The 16,443-nt window shown below is 44.4% G+C and overlaps 1 protein-coding gene and 1 long non-coding RNA gene across 3 annotated transcripts in view; one reads left to right on the forward strand and one right to left on the reverse strand.

Moving 5' to 3' along the window:
* SCAF11 (SR-related CTD associated factor 11) overlaps positions 1–5,240 on the reverse strand; it is a 45,099-nt gene extending 39,859 nt beyond the window's left edge. For both annotated transcript variants that reach the window (XM_030447559.1, XM_030447556.1), the window contains exon 1: positions 5,051–5,240. The gene's annotated coding sequence lies outside the window, so the exon portion shown is untranslated. The remainder of the gene's footprint in view (positions 1–5,050) is intronic.
* A 300-nt stretch (positions 5,241–5,540) lies between these two features.
* On the forward strand, positions 5,541–7,589 carry LOC115598071. The gene is made up of 3 exons (XR_003987361.1): positions 5,541–5,569; positions 6,327–6,464; positions 7,345–7,589. It is a non-coding gene; the product is annotated as an uncharacterized LOC115598071 (long non-coding RNA).
* Positions 7,590–16,443: the final 8,854 nt, after the last annotated feature.

A 16,443-nucleotide genomic window follows, 5' to 3' on the forward strand; every position in this document is an offset into this window, starting at 1 on the left:
ACCACAAAATAACTGCTGATGCCAACTCACTTATCTCAGATTTGGATAAGGTGCCTTTTTCTTGCCCAGACAGATGAAACTACATTCCAAAAACCACAACTGCAGAGATTTAGAAAGGATTTACTTTACTTTCATTGCTATAGATACCTTCATTTGGTAACACCCCTAGAACAAAACTCCAATGAGCTCAAACTAGTTCTAACTTACTGCTTTTCTCCAACTCTTCCATAGGACTTTTAATTACTTTTCATTACCTCTATCTATCCACAGTAAACACTACCTCTTCCATCACAAGTAGCACACCAAGAATATTCAGGGAGGGCAGCAAAAGTGCATATAAAAAGTGCTTATTCAGTAGCTAAATAGAAAGCAGAAAATAATTTAAGTAATTCTGGGCACTGGAGGAACCATTAAGTTACTTGCCCTACATAACAAGCAGTCCAACTCACACCACTCCTCCACCTTCAGATTCTACCTCAAAATTCAAGTTTTGAGTATCAGCACAGCTCGGTTTCATGTAAGGGTCTGCATCCCTCCCTGTGGCACACCAAGCAGAGGTCTTCACTACTGCAGTTTTGGTCTGCTGCTGTCTAGAAGTATGGACATACATGGAGACTTCCATCAGGCACTGGTCTGATGAAATTTTACAGTACTTAGCACTGCTGGCAGTCCAACAAAAGCCAGGTAGTAGGTAAAGAGACAAAGAGTGTTAACTCATTTGGCATTTCCAAGCAATTTCAGACTAGCTTGGAAAAGTTCCAAACATTATTAAATGCATCACTTGGGTTTACTAACAGATCACACCTTTGAAGGCAGCTCAGCTATCCAGTACTTACTTCTAATAACAGAAGAACACAGATTCCATTTTAATAGGAGTTCAATCCTTAAATATAACGTGAAATAAGGCAGACAGCATTATTAGTGTATATTAGGAAAAGTGATCAGATATTGCAATTTACCACATATTGAGAGCCTTAGAAAACAGCTTCTGGAAGACTTATTTCTTCTTCTTTCCAATTCTCTCTACAGATTTTTACTTTTGGAAATACTTATACACTTGCATGAAATAATCTCTCAGAAAGTTAAGAAGAATACCATCACATAAAAACGTAATTTTTAAATGTTTGCTGGATGGTGTATTTTGAGTTAAAATTCTAATTTTATGTTCTCATGGACCAAAAAAGGAAGAGTAAATACTACTGTTTCATTGAGTTAATTTTTAAGACAGTATTACTTAGTAAGAAAAAATGAACAGGTAAAAGTATTCATCTTAGCACAACATGCAAAAATGTGAGGCACAGGTACACATATGCCTAGGGGAGGGGGATGTGTGTGTGTTTTTATATATACATACACACACATTTGATACCCAAATAAATACATTTTATACAGAGTTTGTTTTCATCTTGCCTTAGTCATAGGTAATTAAATACAATGCTTTCATCATCCTCTGTCAAGGCACTTGACATTTCCCCTAGCCTAGAAGTGACAACTTCCACAATTGGTTAAATTGAATTAGCTTTCCACAAGACTTTTTAGCTGGAGACATAATCTGATGTGCCATAAAAAGAAGCTGTAGGAAAGCAGAAAGTTTTGAAAAACCAAGAGGTAAGTTACTTTGTAATTTTTTTTAAATTACTGATGTGAAGAACTAGGTTTTGCATCTTGTGTGGGACACTGAGAAAATGCATAATCAAACCTTTGAGAGTCCTTCTGATGCAACTACTCTGCCTTTGGTGCTCCAGCAAATGCAGAAGCAGGGAGCTGATGGACTGCAGGGCTGCAGCTTTAGAGAACATTCACCTTCCATATTCCAGCAGGTAGCTCTCCATTTGTTATTTTGTGACTTGCAGCTAAATTCCCACATAAGAGAATCAAGCACTCAACTGGTTTAGTGTATCAAAATCAGGCAACTTCCAAACCCAAGAGATGTTCCCAGCTTTCTGGTGGCAAACTGTGCCCATATGCTCAACTGTTGGGTAAAGAGATGAAACAAGTAGGGAAAAGAAGATACAAAATCACTGCACCGGCATCCTCTCAGATCAAGGTCACTGCAGGGCAAGGTGAACCAATACAGAGAGATGAAACAAAATGTGCCCACTCTGCCTAAAACCATGAACCTGGACTTGTTTTGAAGCCTTCTAAAGAATGTGCACATTAGAGACATTGTTATGCATGACAACAGAGGAAAGATCAAGGTATAAATCTGTTTGACACTGTTTATACCCCACTTGGAAAACAAAACAGAACAAAAATCCTGAGCAATGTTGAGATTTATAAAAACTACTGTAACCTTAAATGGTATAACCATTTTGGAATTCATTCAGACAAATTGATAACAATAGTTGATAACACTGAACAATCAGTTAAGCTATCAGTGGAAACTGGACTGCAAGTTTTTGTTACTATTAACTGGAAGGACACTTTTTCTCCCTCAACTTGATTGCTTGCAAAGAAAATCCCAACAGTGAACTGACAGGGGCCAGGCTTCAAGAATTCTGTATGGCAAGTCAGACCATCAAATTTTTTCTAGCAGTGTTTTTTTTTTTCCCCTGCCATCAGAACAAGGTATGTTTAAACATACATTAGCATTAATCACAATAAAATCATCGTTAAAATAATTACTAAAGACAACTTTGAGTTTTTGCACAGGTATTGAATACTTAGGAATCCTGCAAAGAATCCCAGAAAAAAAACCCCCAACACTTAGATATTTGCAAGTAGAGCAGAACCACCATATGACATAAGCAGAACCATCGACAGGTTTTATAAAAGCAGAGGCTAAAAGTCATCTGTCACCTTTATCAAACTACAGTCGAAAGCACAAAACCTCTTTATCATCCAGATGTTTCAAAAGTGATAGCTGAATAAGATAACCTACATCCCCTTGTTGAGTCAAATTCAAAAGCCTTCATGTACTGTTTGAGCCATTACAAATTCATGTTGAAATCTCAAATACCTGAAGTGTTTCCAATCTTAAAGATAATCTGAATACAAGATAAACTAGTGAACCCAGTTTTACTGATACAAAAGGTCTGAAAAACATTCTCTTTCAAGACTGTTTGGAAGAGAGAAGATTCCCTTCCCCATCCCCAAAAAGGCCACAAAGCTGTTATCCATTCTGCTTATTCACAAACAGATTTTAAGGCGAGTAGAACACCAAAGAAAATTATGTATTTCTTATTTGGGCCATTTATCACTCCATAAGATGACACATCAGCAAATTCAAATCAGAAGATTTAATACTGGTACTGAAAGTCCAAATATTCTCTTCCACCATTAACTGTTTCTCCTCTGTTTAAGGAGAATGGAACGAACATCCTATGCCTAGAAATTGTAATGGAGACACCTGAAAAAGTACTTGGGTTAATTTCCAAGTCTTTTCCACGTCACTAAAGAGGACACTATCAATTTTTTTAAATCTTGTGAATGTCTAAATACAACTTTGCAGTTAAAAATGGAAAGACATGGCTGGCCCTGCATAATATAAAATTATAGAGACTTCTTTTGTCATTTAATTTCAGAAGTTTGCTACTTATTTCTGCTAAGATTGAAAGACTTCCACCATTGTTCTTGTCTCAAGAGATAAGAGAGTCTGAATACCCACACAGTAAAACTCTAAGTTAGATTACACTTCACTTAAAAAGTAGGATCCACTGAAACAAAATTAAAAGCCTCCAATATGTTTGTGTTATACAAACAACATCAGACACTAAGGATACTGGATCTCCCTTTAAGGTTACCGATGCCCTAAAAAGTTATAAAGTTGCAACCTTAAAACAGTTGCTCAATAATGGGAGGCATTCCAATCCATCATAGTACTACTTAGATGTAAAAGGCTCTAACTGCCTCTCCAGGCTTTAAAGAAATGAATCTTTACCGACAGTCCTTAGTTGCTAATACTAAACAAACGGTAACTACCCGGGGCTTTCTTTTTGCTTATTCTTCCTTAACATTAAAAATTAATTAGTCGTCTAAAATAAGAACATTGTGAGGGGACAGGGACCAATTTCAGTCCTACCGAAATAGTTTACTTTATAAACGTGGAGCCGGATTGTCAAACAAAGATGATTTGCATCTGAGGCTCAGGCTAATAATATTCTTTAATACTCACCAAAGGGGGTAAAAAAACTAGGACACAGTGTACTCTAAACCCCAGAAGAGCTGCAGCCTCTCTCCCTGCCTCGGGAACCGCACCACTTCCAGGGTTACTCTGCGCAACTTTACTGACGTTCCAGCCCGCGGCGATCCCACAAAAGCGGCGCTGGGCTCTCAGCTGAGCCCCTCCGGGCAGCTTCCTCCACAGCCTCACGGTTCTCCAGCAGCTCCTCGAAGCAGCTCTTCCAGCCAGCTCCTCGCAGCATTTACAGCTGCGGGCGGTCAGCCCAGAGCCCGCCGGCTCCGGGTGAGGAGGGAGGGACGCGGGGCCCCTCCGGACCCGGATCTTTGTTGAGGCCAAGGCCACGGGGAGGAGGTCTCGGCGCCCAACCCGCTCACGGACGGCCCGGGCAAGGCTCACGTTTTGCCTCCACAAAAGCTTTGGGCGCCGAGGGAGCCGGGGGTCTCCCGGGACCCCTTAGTTACCCCCTCTTGCCCCGGGAGACGAGGCGGGCGGCTGCCACCCCCGTGTCCCCAGCGGCCTGGCACGGCGGCCGAGCGGCAGCAAGGGGCCGGGCCGGACCGGGACAGCCCCCCCGGCCGGCGCCACGACGCGGGCAGCGAGGAGCGGAGGGAAAGGAGGAGAACCCGCGGTCGAAGCCGGCAGCAAACCCCGCCCCTGTCCCCGGCGGAGAGAGCACCCCAGCCCGGGGGACGGCGAGCGGAGGCCCGGGGCAGGGCGGGACAGCAGCTCTGCTCCCTCCCGGCGGCTCCCTGCCCCGGCACGCCGCCGTCCCACGCCGGGAAACGCCGCGACCACTGTCCCGACGGAAACTCCCGAGGGAGGCGCACACCTCCCTCCCTCCCTCCCTCCCTCCCTCCCTCCCTCCCTCCCTCCCTCCCTCCCCCCAGCCGCTTCCCGCCAGCCCCGGCCCCAGCCGCCGGTGTTCACCTGGCGCCTCGCGGTCCCGTCGGCGCGGTCCCTGCTCTGCGGACACTCGCACCAAGCGGAGACTCCGCTTCCCCGCCTCCTCTTCCTCCTCTTCGGGGCTTCCGGGAGCGGTTCCCGCCGAGGAGGGTGAGTGAGTCGGTCGGTCGGTGGATACGGGAGGGCGGGTTGGGCCGAGCCGGGCCGGGCTCAGCGGGGCCCCGCTCAGCGCCCGCCGGGCCACCACATGTCCACGCGCCGGCGGGAGACCGTGGCGCCGGCGGGGACCGCTAGGGGGCGCTGCTCTGCCGCCTTCCGCCGCGGGGGTTGCTGGGAGGGGGAGGCAGTGGCGTGGCGGGGGAACCGGGGGCGGGGGGCGCTGCCCGCCACAGAGACGCCTCCCGACCGCCCCGCGCCGGCCCCGGGAGCATTGTGGGATAGGTCCTCCAGCGGCCCTCTCCAAAGGGGGAGGGGCGGGGGGGGGGCAGGGAGGCGGGAGGCGGGAAGGGCACGTGACCCGCCGTCGTTGCGTCTCGCGAGGCGGTAACGGGATTGGAATGGGAATGGGGGGAGAGGGAAGAGGGGCGGGGATTGGGATGGGAATGGGGATTGGGGGAAGGGAGGAGGGGCGGGGATTGGGATGGGAATGGGATGGGGGGGGGAAGGGGCGGGAATTGGGATGGGGGGGAAAGGGGCGGGAATGAGCCCCGCGCGGTGGTCGGGGGCGCCCCCTGGTGGCGGCGGGGCAGCAAGGCGCGCGTGAGGTGACGTCACCACACCGCGCCGTCGGGACCCCTCCTTCCCCCCCCCCCATTTTGATTCTTATTTGTATTTATTTGTATTTATTCGTATTTATTTGATTGTATTCTTATTAAAGGCGCTTTGAGGACGGGAGAGCGCTATGCTTGAGGTGGCGGTGGGGGCTGAGGGGCCCGGGCTCGGCCCAGCCTGGGCCTCCTGTCCCCTGCCCGGATGTGGCGAGAGGCCTGGGCAGGGCTGAGGCGGAGGGGGCGGAGGGGAGGGCAGGGGGTGAGTTTTCCATCTCCGCGCCCCCCAAATGCCTGCCTGGCACCGCCCCTGGCAGTGTGCGGGGAGAGGGAGACACCGCATGGCGCTGTGCGGGGTCCGGGGGCCTCTGCGGCCCTGCCGCCGGGGAAGAAGCGGAGCGGCTGCGGCGAGCACCTGGAGTATCTCTAGGCGGGGCTGGTGTCGGTGTGGTTGGTGCTGGCCGCTGCTTGTGGTCCTCACAGAAGTAGCAAGGTTTAATCCTTACGTATTTGTATACCCCTTTTTTCCACAGCCGTTTGGCGTATTATCGTTAAGTCTTGGTTAGAGCAAACGGAGAGGTCGTTCCATGCAGCAGCTTCTGTCTCTGAAGTGACAAACTCCCGGGGCAACACCTCTGCCCTAGCAACAAGCAAAAGGCCAAGGCAACCAGGTACCCCCCCAAATCTGTACACTTGGTCGCCTGTCTCCTCATGTCCACAGTGGTATTGGAGTAGAGTTTGTGTCTGCATCAGTCTGTTCAGAAGTAGTTGGCATGATCACTGATGGAATAGTAATTTAGGATTAACTGAGAAGAACTTGAGTTAAGTAAGAGCTGCCTGTGGGGACAGCACATAAGGGGAGTCACAGGAAGGAAGGAAAAGGCTGGAATCATTAGCAGACTGCAGGGTAATGTAATAAATAACAAGACTATAGCCACAGGAAGGAAAGACCAGAGTTAAGAATGGAGGCGACATGTTTAAGGTAAGTTTGACTTTAAGGTTATTAAGGTTAATGAACACCCCAAATCTTCAATGGGATCATCTAGAGGAAGGAATAAGCTGGTTTGAAGGATGGAATCAAAGAAAGCCCTGCTATAGAGTAATAAAGATGACTTTCAGTGCTCAGTTTTGAATGTGAATGACTGAAATCTTAATGACCCTAGAAGAAGACACTGAAGCAATTGAGCAGGAAGAACATTGGTGTGCTTTAGGAGCCCACCCCAGAGGAAAGCTTTGCCTGCAAGGAAGGACGTAACTCTACAGAGCTGCTGGATGGTTTTGTTTGTTACTGTTGAGTCTTAACTATTAAAATGACTGCTGAGCCACTTGGCACTCACAGGTGCAAAGCGAGCCTTGGGGGTCTCTGTTTGTGTCACACACAGGTCATGAAGACCTTGCTGCCATCTGCTGATGCTGCACAGCTGCTGTGCAATGGAGCTGGGGGAGCTGGAGAGGGGTGTCTGAGGGAGAGGAATGCAGAAAGAAGCACTCACCACTGCTGAGGTGCTGCCTGTGCTTCCCTTTGATCCTCTTATCTTGCCTCCTCTCCAGCAGTGACCTTACAGCTATCACACAAGTTCAAGAGAGCTCCTTACAGAAAGGGCTTTGGCCCTTTCTCAGCCTCCTTTCATGGAGAGAGACATTTGTGGGTTAGTGCTGAGAATTTGAATCCTCAGCTTCAAAGTATCCTCCACCATCAAAACAATCCTGCACATTTGCCATCTACCCAACACTGCAACTTCACTATTCTGACTTTTCCATGGGGATAGGCCTGAGTGAGCCTGAAGTGGCATATTTGGAGTCTGGAAGCTGCCAGTACCACATTCTGTCTCTGGAAAAGGTAAGATGACAAAAATGTAACATAGAATCATAGAATTGGCTGGGTTGGAAGGGACCTCAGAGATCATCAAGTCCAACCCTTGATCCACTACCACTGCAGTTACCAGACCATGGCACTGAGTGCCACATCCAGTCTCTTTTTAAATATCTCCAGGGATGGAGAATCCACTACTTCCCTGGGCAGCCCATTCCAATGCCTGATCACCCTCTCCATAAAGAAATTCTGTCTAATATCTAACCTAAACCTCCCCTGGCACAACTTAAGACCGTGCCCTCTTGTCTTGCTGAGAGTTGCCTGAAGACCCCCACCTGGCTACCCCCTCCTTTCAAGGAGTTGTAGACAGCAATGAGGTCTCCCCTGAGCCTCCTCTTCTCCAGGCTGAACACCCCCAGCTCCCTCAGCCTCTCCTCATAGGATCTGTGCTCGAGTCCCTTCACCAGACTGGTTGCCCTCCTTTGGACCTGCTCCAGCACCTCAATCTCCTTCCTAAACTGAGGGGCCCAGAACTGGACACAGTACTCAAGGTGTGGCCTCACCAGGGCTGAGCACAGGGGCAGAAGTGGGTTGTTCTTCCCTTTGTGACACTGTTGGGGGTGATCAGCTAAAGCCACCAAAATACCCTGTGTACAGGGAATAAAAGAACCACTGATAATACAGTGTTTTTGCTGTCTGGTTTCAAATGCTCATTTGAGCAATGAATGTTTCATCTCTTTGGATTCTGAGCTTTTATAGAATGTAAATATATTCAAATGGCATTGAAAAGGTCTGGATTCTGGGGGTTTATTCAGAGCTCATTCACTCTCTCTGCTCCTTCGTAGGGTCAGTCATGCACATGTTGCTCCTTCCTTCAGTCTGTTCTTCATGATCTCTGTTGATGGACTTTAACTTCCAAAACCTCCTCAAGCATCCCATTTCTCTGGCTTAAAGTTTATACTTCTGGAAAGCTGTTTTGATGAGTAACCAGGATCCTTCTTGCTGCATCAGAAGCCTGTACATGTGGTCCTGTTTCCTGTGAGCACTGGGTTCAGATTGTCCCCTCTCAGATTTTTACCTGCTTTTAATCTTTTGTACTCCTTCTCAATCTTTCTTTAGGTTAAACATCACTGAAAGGCCTCATAAAATCAAATATATGATAAGGGCTCAGTCTGTCTTATCCAAGAGGCCTGTTACTCTACTGTAAAAGGAAATGAGATTGGTTTGGCATCAGTTGTTCTTGGAAAATTAGTGCTGGTCCTTATGTTTTTCTTATCATTGAAGTGCTAGGAAATTGGTTCCTGTACTCCAGACAGTTTCTGGGGATCTTTCTCCCCCTCTTTCTGGCAGTGAATTTTGATTGTTGCCTTAATTTCAAATTCAACTTTGACTTGTGTTTATATATTGTGCAAAAAATCCCCACCAAAACACTGGAAATAAATATGATGACTTATCTCATTTTTCTGTTATCACAGTATTCTGACTTCTCTGTCTTTGGCACTTGCATCCTCATTGCTTTTTAGGGAATTTTAAATTTTGAAGTTCTGCCATATGTGTATCTATCCAAGTAAGTAGGGTGGGTGTTTTGCCTCAGATACTTGGCTGCACTGGGAACATTATTTCAGTGTTTTCATTCTTTCCTTGTTTTAAAAATTTGTTTGATTGGGATACATCTTTCATTTATATACATGGTGTCTTTTCTGGCAAGCATCATTGTTTCAAAATGTAGCATTCAAAATATAGCATGAAATTCTAAATAAAAGTAAGTGGGATGAGGTAGCACACACTAATGATGAATTCAAGACTTTCACTGCTTTTTAGCCAAAGGGAATGCAAAAGGTTTGTCTGACACCTAAAAAAAAATTCTTTTTGAGAGTAGTCAGTAAGAGTATAGGCATCTGTTGTGGGGACTGGGGTTTATTTGTGTATTGGGTTTGTGGTTTTGATTGGGTTGTTTTTGTTGTTTTGGTTTTTTTTTTTCTTTGTTTTAGTTAATGCTAAGGGTGATGTTGGAAACAAAATTATCAAATTTGGTTTGGATTTTTGTTGGTTTAGGTTTTTTTTGGTTTTTTTCTTTTTTTCCTTTGTCTTTTAACTCATTAGAAAATCATCTACTGCTGGTTCTACTACTGGTGTTTGAACCACCATGTTTACCATTAGTGAACTAAAGACAAAAAACCCTGTTGGCTTAACCTTTGGCAAAACTAACTGATGAAAGATTTCAATTGGTGGGATTAGATCACATAAAATCTGGCAGCACACCTTTCAGATTTGCAGTATTTCCATATCCAGGAATCATCTGTCATTTCCTAAGAGATTCTTGTTCAATTAAAGTACGTTCTGGCTCTGAAGCTGGGGATTTTGGACAGAACCTTGGAAATCAGACTTTCTAAGTTGTTTGTGAATAGCAGCAACCCTTTTATATAGAATTAGAGAAATTCTGTAGTGGTCTTGGCTGGAATTTTCCTCTTGCCATGCCAGGTCATGGTAACACTTGGACAGTGCTCCATGGAGATAGACTGGAATCTTCTGGAATGTATCCCACTGTAGAAATGAAAGATGTTAATAACAGCAAGATTGAATATCATGAAGAAGAAAAGGCTTCCTGTGTTTAGTGCCACGAGGATACAGGATGTAAGACAATTAACCATAATTTATACTATATAACCATATTGTCTCCTTGGCAAGAAATGGGATGGGTGTTACCCTGTCATGAAGACACCATTCTTTAATTATTCCAAGAACTCCCATGAACACATGACTAATAATGTAGCAGTAAGTTGTGAACAACCACATTTCTTCACAGTGTTAAGACAAAAAAATGCTTGGAGCTTTTGATTGCAATTTCCAACAGAAACCCAACTGCACACTCCTTAGCAAAACTAGCCCACATTCCTTTATTATTCTAAATGATGTGTTCTAATTCGTGGGACTGGGACCTGTCTAACCAATTTAGCACACTGGTCTTAAGCTGAACCACATTATGCAATGGTCCTTTTCACCACCCTGAACAGGCTTGTTGGTTTCACTCCAACTTGCTGTAACAAGTTGTGATAAATATTATTGGAAGCATTGGCTTCAAGTACCTCCCTTCATCTTAGAAGAACTGTAGAGGTTAAGTGAAAGCCAAGGTAAGCTCAAAGCAAAGGCACATGTGGAGTTGGAACTCTTTGGGCAAGGAAGTTTTGCTGTGGGAGTGTGTGTGTGACAAAGCAAGAGGAGGATGAGAGGGAGCAGAGTTAACTGGTGGTGTCAAAAAAACCCTGAGCACACAGCTGAAGTATTGAGGGGAGCTCTAGAATCTTTTACATTTGTGCAAGTAACCAGAAAAAGCAAAAATGCAACAAAAGTTTCCTTACTCCTCTCTCACCCTCTCCTCACACTGGAGCAGAGGATCTGGTGCTGCTCTCCACCCCTTTCCAGCAGGTGGTGGTATTGGTGCCACACACAGGTGCTTCACAAGTGCCTGGGACAAAACCAGAGCAAAGCCCACACAACCTTCACACCTTGTGAAGGTGCAGTGAGATGGTGGCACTGGGAGCTACAGCAGGGGTTGTGTGGTTTAGGCTGTGGCTGTAGTTGGGATTTCTTTCAGGTGCTGCCCGAGGATGTGCTACATGATTGCAGCTGCTTTGGTCATTCCTTCAAAAACCTTGCAGGCTCAAAAAAAGAAGGGATAGCAAAAAATCCTACTATCCACTTCAGCTTTTTCATACTCTCCTATCTAAAAGTACCACTTTATGGTTTATGCTTCTCATTTATGTTTGTTTGTTTTGTTTTTTTGTGGTTTTTTGCATTATTCTCTGCATATTATTTACCAAATAGTGGCTGATTAGTGTTTTTAAGAGATGTCAGTGTTCTTAGTATTATCATTTAATGTTATCTAAATAACAAGCTTGGCAAGACTCAGCTTGCTTGTTTCTGGTTCTTAGTCTGTGCCAGCTGTGGATTCAGCTTTCTACCTGGAAAACTTTACTGTAATCCTCTTGACATGGGAAGTGTGTAAAGGAAAATAATGTATAACTTTCCTGTGTAGAAGTACGAAGATGAACATTTAAAATTATATGCTGAATTTTTGAATGACTGATTCTGAATGTACTTCATGTAAAGTCACATCTTTTCTTTCTTTTTGACAAAGGAATATATATCCATTCATGTTCTTGGTTAATGAAGGGATGAGTAAACCTCATCTTTCTGGTTATTTTACAGTATTTCACCTAAGGCAGGTGTTAAGTGCAGATTCATCAGTTTGACTTCTTTAGTTTATATCTTTAGTACAACTGGCTGATAAATTAGACATGCCTAGGAGCTACTGAGGATCCGAAGGGACTCTTTGAAATGAAGCCTTTCTGGCACATGGGAGCATTGATTGGTATTTTGTTATTTATGTCTTGACTCCTAAGTTGTACCATACAGCTGGACTCCATAAATAGAGGGCTCTAATAGGTATGCTCATGTTGCACACCAGCACTCTTACACATTAATAAATTTATAAAACAATGTTCCTTCTCTATGTTTTTTCTTCTTACCCTAATGGGATGAAAACATCTCATCTATCAAGACATTATGCAGTCTGGACCATACTGGAGAACACTATAACACAACAACTTAATTGCTCTGGTTCATGTGAATCAATATTTTTGTAGGTTTTTTAAAAAATGATTTTTCATATTTAGATATGAATATCTAAAGTATTTTTTAAACAGATGCAAAAAGTCTGCTCATTCATTTTTACATGACAAATAAGAGCAGATTGATTTATCTGATCTTTCTTCTTTAACCTCAAGAGGAGGAGCAGTTTTTGGCTGTTGATGGTTCTGCTATGGACTTCAGCCCAGACTTCCTGCATCGAAGTATTGGTTAACTACTGCAGTTCAGAGGTGCACAGAAAAATGTATTTTAAAAAATCTGCCTTGAAGTCTTTTTCTTCCTCAGTTGTCTTGCAGAGTCATTTGCCCTCCCTTGAGGTTGTGACTACACCAGACTTCTCAAAATTTCCTACAGTTGCCATTCCCCTTGTATTTTTAAGTCAGTGGCTTAGCAATGGCAGTAGCTGGAGTATGAATAGGAGTCTCTGAAATGCAGCCTACCATGCCACCTAGTTATGATCCAAGAGAAGTTAAGGAACATGATTCACAACACTGTCTTCAGAAAATGTCTGCCTGTTTATACCAAGAGACATTACCTTCTCCTCCTCTCTTCAGTGTCCTTCTCCTCAAGGCTTCCATTCCATTGTTTTGTAAACAAAAACAACCCCCCTCCTCAACCAAACCAAAACAACCGCCCCACACACACACAAACCAACCAACCCAAGCCCCAAAAAGCAAGTAACAAGAAAAAGAGCAACAAACATATCCCAAACTGATGGAGGTTTACAATAGTAAGCAGCTGATGAGCTGTGCAGTTGGAAATGTTGATTCTGCTGCCTGTTATGGAGTGATAACCATCAGCAAAAGGGAAAAGCAGCTAACTGTGTAACTACAGGTGGCAATGCCCTTTTTGATTGCTCCATGGGGGTTTGCCAAGCTTTTCTGTATCTACCCAGAATGGGCAGGAGATGATCCACATTCACTTTTATAGAAAAGCATAGTTCAGTTGGAAGGGACCTACAACGATCATCTAGACGCTACTTTTGGTAGTGCTGGTGAGAGGGAAGGGCAGCTCTACTTTATTGTTTCTCTTTTGAGATGGCTTATTATTATTTTTGGTAAGTTTGAGTCTGCCAAGTCAGCTTGTTTATTCCTTGTGTTGGCTGCATGTCTTCCACAGAGGTGGCAGAAAATAGAAATGTAGTTCAGTGTCATGCAGCTAGAAAGAGGAGTTGTGAGGAGCCAGGCATCTTCTCAGGGGACTTTCAGACCTTTTCTTCTATGAACTTCTATTAACTAGTGTAAGAGCTGCATATGTTTCTTTAAATGCACTCAGCAAATGTCAAGTGCTAAGCACAGCAGGCAGTAATCCAAGTGACTAAATTAAGAACTAAACTTGGCCATAACTTTTAAAAAAGTAATTTCAGACTTCAGATTATTTGCTGTATAGCTTGCATGAATTACATCAACACCAACATCAGCATCATCAGCTTTTCCAAACAGTCATTTAGCTTTGTGTTATTATCAAATACTTTATGCTGATAACATAATTTGGACATTAGTGATTTACTGCACCCAAACTGGGCTATGTTATTACAGTCCCCAGGCAATAATCCCCAGTTGATCACAGCAGCAGTGTTACCCATGAGGTTGCTAGCTAATAGTCCAATACAAAGTGAAGTGCTGTTAGCTCTCTGACAAACACATTTTTCATAGGAGACTTGCTAATAAGGACACCACTAAAAAGAACATCCTTTAATCATACATAATACCACTGGTGTATTTTTAGAGCATAATAAACAATCTTTTTCCCCAAACCAAAAATAAAGCATTCGCTCCTCTCGCCCTGCTGAAAGTGCGCCCCACTTAATACACTCTAAGAGTGATAGCACAGTATGTTCAAAAGTCTGTTGAAATAAATAATTTCTGGCATTACCCCCAAAATAACACTTCAACGAGCCTCTGCTTGTCTGCAGCTTCTTGGATTGACAGTATGGAAAAAGGCAGCCAGGTGGAGGAGTTATTAATGTTACGGTGCTCAAACTGTCCAGGCTGGACTGGAGGAGGTGCTTAGCTTCATGCACTCCACTGAGTTTTGTTGAATTGCTGAGATTACTCACAGGATATAAAACTAAGCACCTCCTAGGTCTATCATCACATGCCTCAGGGTTTTTCTAGGCACTTTTGTTTTGTTTTGTTCTCCTATGGTTACATTTCAAAAATTATTTTCAGTGGCTAAGCTATGATTTTTTCCAGTGGGTCTTTTTCCACCTTAAGTTCCCTAGTTATTTGAATTTCAAATGCTAAAAGAAAATCTAACCACAGCTGTAAGTACCTTCACACCTCTTAATAACTGAAAATACTGAAGTAACCTTGCCAACAGGAATTCAGTGAGTTGGGCACCTTATTATGCCCTCTCTGCTGCTGTCTTGGGGTCCCAGAGGTACACAGTTCACGGTTATGTGGGGTCTCTCTCCCCACTGCTCTCAGCTCTGTGGGAGGGAACAGCAGGACTGCCACAATCTGAACTTTCATCCAAGCAAAGCTCATGGGACTCAAGTGAAAGACAAATTTTGGAGTAGTGTTGAGAAGTAGAAGCCTTCATCTCTTTGGTGGGCCCAGGAGATAAGAAGAGTGACTGGGTTGCAATCATCATGTAATATCAAAAATCAGGAGGAATCTGAACCCAATTAACCAGCTGTGAAAGGGACCAGCACTGTCTTAGTTACCTTCTTCCCCCAATACCTTGCTGAAACCACAGACTTGTTTAGGTGAAGTGTTAGCAGGTTGCTGCCCACAGAAACTCTTAGGGAAGCATTGCCCTTCACAGTTCATTGTGCTTTTCACACTGGATGTATCTTTGTGACCCATACAGGATGATTGTGTATCCATCTGTTTATCAGACAGAAATCAAAAAATCATAGAATGGTTGAGATTGAAAGAAACCTCTGGAGATCATCTGGTCATACCCTGACTTGCTCAGCTGTCCTAGAGCCAGTTGCCCAGGACCATCTCCAGGTGGCTTTTGAATATCTCCAGGGATGGAGACTCCACAGCTTTCCTCGGCAACCCGTGCCAATGCTCAGGCACCTTCACCATGGAAAAGTGTTTTCTGATATTCAGAGGGAACCTCCTGTGTTTCAGTTTGTGCCTGTTGCTTCTGGTCACCACTGAAAAGAGCCTGGCTCCATCCTCTGCATCTTCCCTTCTAATATTTGTAGATGCTGATGAGATCCCCTCTGAACCTCTATTGCTCGAGGGAACAGTCCCAGCTCCCTCAGCCTTTCCTCATACATGAGGTGCTCCAGTCCCCATAATCATCCCTGTGGCTTTTTGGTGGACTCATGCCAGTGCCTCTATGTCTCTCTTGTACTGGGGAGCCCAGAACTGGACCCATCACTCCAGGTATAGCCTCCCCAGTGCTAAGTAAAGCAGAAGGATCCTCTCCATCAACCTGCTGGCAATGCTTTGCCTAATGTAGCTGAGAAAACTATTTGCTGCCTTTGCTGCAAGGGCATTTTGCTGGCTTATGTTCAACTGGGTGTCCACCAAGAACCCCCAGGGCCTTTTCTGCCAAGCTGCTTTTGAGTAAGTATGGGGAAAAAGAAAAGAAAATGCTATCAAATTAAATGAGCTGCTTTATAAATTTCTGAATTGGTAGGCTAGAGGCCTAAGTATAGCATATAAATGCCATCTCCCAGGTTAGTGAGAAGGAAATGTCATAAAGTTTTAATAAAACAGAAAGCCACATTTCTGCTGAGGGAGCACATTATATATTTCATAGCTATTAATAATGCTGAGCTCTTATGGGGAGTCAGCAGTGACCTGCTCAATTCAACATTAAACGTGTGGGTGAGTCTATACTTGAGGTGTGACAAACCTAATGTTTCAGGTATTGGGGCACACTGCTCAAAAGGTACATTTGAAGACCTTAGAATAAGGGTGGTTTTGTCAACCAGCCCCTTCCACCTGCTTTGAAGTCTCAAACAGAAGTGCTAAGGATATGCCACAAACAATTTTAACCTTTTTAACAAAAAGGAAATCTATCACTGAGACTGCAGGTCTCCAGCAGAGATGTGATGGGGCTCTGTTCAGCCAACCCCTCTGGAAAGATTTGGGTAGGTTAAGCTTTTTCTAGCCCTACAAAGGCAGTGTTTCCTTGATGCCATCTTCCCTGTCACAGCATCATCATACCAGTTCATGTGGGAGGCTGGTGGTGTGGGGGCCTGAAGGACATTCCTGCCCGTG

The sequence above is a fragment of the Calypte anna genome, chromosome 1 (genome assembly GCF_003957555.1).
Source record: "Calypte anna isolate BGI_N300 chromosome 1, bCalAnn1_v1.p, whole genome shotgun sequence".
Lineage (NCBI taxonomy): Eukaryota > Metazoa > Chordata > Aves > Apodiformes > Trochilidae > Calypte > Calypte anna.